Below are 6,000 nucleotides of genomic sequence, written 5' to 3'. Positions count from 1 at the left end.
CTTTTTGTTTCCAAGCTTTTAAAACATGTTTCTATTCCCCATTTGCATTGGTGATGAAGTTTTAAAGTGATGTAGTAGAGTTTCTATGAAACACACCTCCTCTGCTAAATAAGCTGTTAATGACAATCACCAACGCTTTATCAGGTTGGGTTATTCCCACGCCAAATGTGACCTTAAAAAGGTTGGGATAGACAGATTCTAAGGCAACCTTAAAAGGGTTGGGATAGACATGTCTAAGGTAATTTTTTTCTATTTTTTATTATTTCAATATTAATATATTTTCATAAACATTTCTAGTGAATAATGATATAAATTGTGCTTTAAATACAACTAAAAAAATATAAAATTAAAATAAATGTTGAATATTCACTACAAAAATTGATCCAACAATAAAAATACACTAACATTTAGTCGAAATGTATACCACCAACATTCAACCCAATGTACAAAAGTAAACAAATAAAAAAAGTACTTAAGACGATGGTCATTGATATTGATGTTGTACTGCATAAAAGCTAATACAGTCTGAAACTGCAACCTTACTCACAAGTTCTTCTTGGCATAGGGCTAAACTTGGGGACGACCCATCATTATTTGTTATTAAACTCTCTGGACCATTCGAGTTAAGGCTTAGATCATGAGAGTGTTCAGTGCTATTACCTTTTTCATGGGAATTTGTCTGCTTTGATTCATTGTCCCTAAAATAATCCATTGCAAGTGTTTATGATCCAATACAACATTTAAAGGAAAACAAAAAGCAAGGGAAGGAAGGGCAGGGAATGATACAAACATTGGTTTTGGTCTTGGTGTCCAGCATTGAATTTTCATGTGCATATCAGATTTTATATAGATGAATTAAACAAATTAAACTCATCGCCATTTTCTCCTTCACTAATCATACAAAAACATATACATCAGATTTCATATGGATGAATTATATATAGCAAATGAAGAAATTGCCTCAAAACAAATTCGTCTTTCGCAGAGTGCGTTTGCAAAGATTTCCACTTTTATTTAAGAAATTTAAAGAAAAAAAATAAAAAGGAAAGAAACTATTATTATTGAATGAACATAATTTCTAATTCAATTAGTTCAACCCTTTTGTTCAGACAGGTATATCAATCGATTCCATAAATATATCTATTTTTATAAAAAAATTCTTGGTAAAAAGACCTTTTTGGTCCCTCTCAATTTTGATATTAAGCAAATTGGTCCCTCTAAAAAACCTTAATTCCTGTCAATTTTGAAAGTGAACAATTAAGGACAATTAATCATGGCATTAATTCTCGCAAAATGAGCACCCATGTTACAAAGTTTATTCATTTTGATCATCCCTGCTAAATTTGCAAACAAAAATCTTACATGGCATTCCAATTAATGTTTTTTTATTTTCCACTTTGGATATTAATATTTACCTCATTATTTTACATTCAAATAATTTATTTTCCTTTGTTTTCAACCTAGCAATTCCTCCATCGTCGCCTCATCTAGAACAAAAATAACACATTCTTCATTTTCTTTTTATTATTATTATTTTATTTTACCTTTATACACTTCAAGGAGTAAGTTATTTGAATGAATAAGGTGAATATTAATATCCACTAGAAAATAACAATAATTAACTGGAATGGCAGGTAGTATTTCTTTGCAATTTTAACAAGGGCGATCAAAATGAACAAACTTCATAATATGAGTGCCCATTTTGTTAACTTTTTATGCTTAAAATGAAATTTTTGAAAGTTAAGTGACTACTTATCTAGTTTAGCCTAGAATCTATACTATTTTATATAAATTTCTTACAAATTTGTCGTTTTTTTTCTACATGAGAAAATGATGGTTAAATTTCAATTTTAATCCTCTACTTTTGTAAGATTATATAAGAAAGGTTAAATTCCATTTTGATCTCTATATTTCGCTCAAATTTAAAATTTTATCACTATGCTTTAGTTTTGACATAATTTGCTACCTCAATTCTTATAATGTCATTAGTTAGTCTAAATATTTTATTTTGAGTAAAATATTTATGTGAATTTTAAGAAAGTTTAACACCATTAAAATTCTCTATTAAATTTAGGTCCATTATAATGTCAACTTTTGTTACATGGATACCAAGTGAGTACTTTTTTTTAATTTCAAAATGTCACACCAAAGAAATTTAATGGAAAAACTATAACGGTGATAACAAAGGGACCTAAATTTTTTATTTCAAAAGTAAAGGAACTAGACTCTTGAAAATAAAAGTATGGAGAATAAATTTAAAAATTTATGAAAAGTATAAGAACTTTGAGCTTATTGTAGCCTTTTAATTTTTACTCTATAGTTTAACAAAAAATAAATAATGAACCCAACTCAAGATCAGGTAAAAATAATATAATGTAACAAATTAAGGAAAATTTAGAATTTGCAAGAAGGAAAGAGATTTCTATAAACTTGCACCAAAAGGAAAAAAACTTAAGGCAATTTTGTTTTTGAGTAATGAACTATAAAAGTGAAAATAGTACAAGCAAAGGGGATGTAGCTCAGATGGTAGAGTGCTCGCTTAGCATGTGAGAGGTATAGGGATTGATACCTTGCATCTCCAATTTTTGTTGGTTTTTTTTTCCATATGTTAATGAATAATAAACACCTAAATTTTATAATGTTTACTGAAAGAGATGCACCTAATAACTAAATTAAAATCAAATCCCAAATCACGGTTCATAATAAAAAGAAAACGGAAATAATTCAACTTCCTAAGTAAATAAAAATAGTAATCATTAATGAAATAAAAGAAAAAAAACCAAAGCCGAGACTCTCCCAGTGTCGTGTCTACGTCTTAGCCTAATGGATTGTTTTTAAAGATGGAAATTAGGGGGAGTGAGCTATGGAAACTCAATGTGACTCCCTTTACAATAAACCAAATCATACAGTTATACTATTAAAACATTAAACACACATCATATATCATTACCAAAAATAGCAATCGGTTATAAATATCTAGGAATTTCAAATACGGTAATTTAGTGCGGCTGCTTTAGTCAAGCAATAATAATATTTTCAAACATAGGCAATCAAACGAATCAATTTCAAAGTTATTCACGCTATTCATGCAAGATATATGCTCATAAATCATCTCAATTGTTTCATCAAGTAACTTATTCATGCATGCATAAATTGTCAAATATACCATACAAATATACCATCACTCCAATTTTGTGGACCTAATACCATATTTGAATTCGGGTAATTGCAGATAAAAGCTGCTAGTATAAGGCGTACCTTAATACTCGACAGTCTCCCTAAAGTACGGTTAATTTTTTTTCTGCCAAACCATTTTGTTGCAGAGTATAAGGCACGAAACACTCATGTACCACACCTTGTTCCTCACAAAATACATTAAATTCATTTAAAAAATATTCACCACCTCTATCACTACGAAGCACTTTGATTTTCTTATTAAACAAATTGTCAACCTCATTTTTAAAACGTTTAAACATATCAAACGCCTCGTCTTTACTTCTCATGAGATACATATAAGTAAATCTAGAGAAGTCATCTATAAAAGTGATAAAATATCATTTTCCACCTTTTGTTAGAGTTCCATTTAATTCACAAACATTTGAATGAATTAAATCTAACACTTGCGAATTCCTTTCACACTTATTAGGAAATGGCTTCTTGGTAATTTTTGATTGAATAAAAATTTCACATTTATCCACAAACCCATCATTACTTAGACATATATAACCATTCTTTTGCATATATTGTAAAGTTTAAAAATTAAAATATGCTAAACGCGCATGCCACAAAAGATAAAATTCAACAATATAAGTAGAAGAATTAAATTTATTCATATCAATGCTCAACTTGAACATACCCTCATTACAATATCCTTTTCCTACATATATATCACCCTTAAGAAAGACAAACTTATCAGATTCCAAGATAATCTTGAACCTCTTGTTACACAGAATACTTGCGGACACTAAATTCTTTCTTACATCGGGAACATGCAACATATTGGTGAAAGTCAATTTCTTCCCAGATGTGAAGTTGAGTTCCACCGTCCCTTGACCAAGCACCTTAGCCAATTGATAGTTGTCCATAAGCACTTCACAATTTGCCACTAGTTCATAACTCTTGAATTGTTGTTGGTCATTACACACATGGATAGTAGCTCCGGACTCGAGCCACCAATTATAAGACTTATCAGTCATGGCTATGTTGAGTTCAGCAATCATACCAATCTCCAAACTCTTTATCCCTTCCGTAACCATGGCCACTAAGTTCATGTCCTCCACCATATTAGCTTTAGAAGTTGTGGCATCTTGCTTCTTTTTGAGAAGTCTACAATTCTTAATATAGTATCCTTTCTTATTGAAATTATAACAATTGCGATGTTTTTTTTTCTTCTTTTCTTGCACGTCCTTAGTCTTGGATGTGACCTTTCGCTTACTATTTCGAGAGTTTTTGGACTCGCTCACATGGATCAGTTTAAAACTTTGGGGAAGATACATTGCATCACGCTCTCAAGTTTCCTCTTCAATACGCAAATGCCTAAGTATTTTCTCCATAGTGAAGTCCTCTACCATATGCAGAAGTTTCTTCTGATAATTGTTCCAAGACGAGGGCAACTTCGAGATGATAGCCTCGACTTGTAACAATTCTGGAATAACAACTTTCAAGTCATGAAGCCTACTTACAAGGACTTGTAATTCATGAACTTGATCCATGATCGGGATGCTATAGAGCATTTTGAATTTGAGATACTTCATCATTAAAAATTTATTAGTACCTTGTTGTTCGATATTGTATTTCTCTTCAAGAGCTTTCCATATTTCCACCGGGGATTGCATCGACATGTAGAGATCATACAATTGATTAGACAAGGTGTTGAGAATGTGTCCTCTTGACATGTGAAATTGTCTTCTTCATGCTTCTTCTTGAGTTCGACCATTTTTTTCAATTTTCTTAGGGTTTGCATTGGGGGCGGGATCCTCCACAGGTTGTAGGTTTGGATCCAGAACGTACGGCACATTTAAGACAGTAAGAAGGAACAACATCTTGTCCTTCTAATTATTGAAGTTTGAACCATCAAATCGGTCAAGTTCACAAACTCTTGGTTCATCGCTTTGAATGTGGTGGTAGCCTTCATTGCCATCTCCAAAATTAGTTCTCTTTGATCGTTGGAAATATAGAATGGAGAAGATAGATTCGAAGACGATATTGAAATAAACAGTAGACTTCGAGGTGCGGGTGATGCTTTCCAAAAAGAACTATTTACCCCCACAGTTGCTAGAAGGTTAAGACAAAGGTCCTCCTGGGATACAATAAAGCTTTTGAATTTCTTTTGATTAGCAAAATCAAGGAATTCGCTAACTCTTACTTTAATTTTTGAAAAATAGGATTGATTGTATTTGTGATTTGTGAGCACCATAGACCCTCTATTTATATACACTCAATAGACACTATTTTGAAGAGTCACAATCCTTTATGTTTGATTTCCATTGGACATACTTCTTAGAAAAACATGTCTCCTGGAATCAAATGTATCTTTTGAATAAATCATCACTTTCTAATAAGTGCTCATGAATAATTATGAATTTGCAATCTACAATTTCCAACAATTAACATTTTTTCTTTTTCTTTTTTCTTTTACCTTTACACACTTCAAGGAGTAAGTTATTTGAATGCATGAGGTGGATCAATATTAATATCTAGCTGGAAAATAACAAAATTAGTTGGAATGTCATGTAAGCTTTCCACTTGCAATTTTAACACGAGCAATAAAATGAACAAACTTTATAATATGAGTGCTCATTTTGTTAACTTCTTTAAAATTAAAATTTTTGAAAGTTAAGTGACTATTTGTCTAGTTTACCCTAAAATATATAGTATTATATATAAATTTCTTAAAATGATTTTTTGTGCCTTCCTTACATGGCACTTGTCCTTTTCTTTCTTTCTTTTTTCTACATGAGAAGATAATGGCTAATTTTCAATTTTGATCCCTCTACTTTT

This window comes from Gossypium raimondii, chromosome 9, assembly GCF_025698545.1.
Source record: "Gossypium raimondii isolate GPD5lz chromosome 9, ASM2569854v1, whole genome shotgun sequence".
Taxonomy (NCBI): domain Eukaryota; kingdom Viridiplantae; phylum Streptophyta; class Magnoliopsida; order Malvales; family Malvaceae; genus Gossypium; species Gossypium raimondii.
This window is presented reverse-complemented; position numbering follows the sequence as displayed.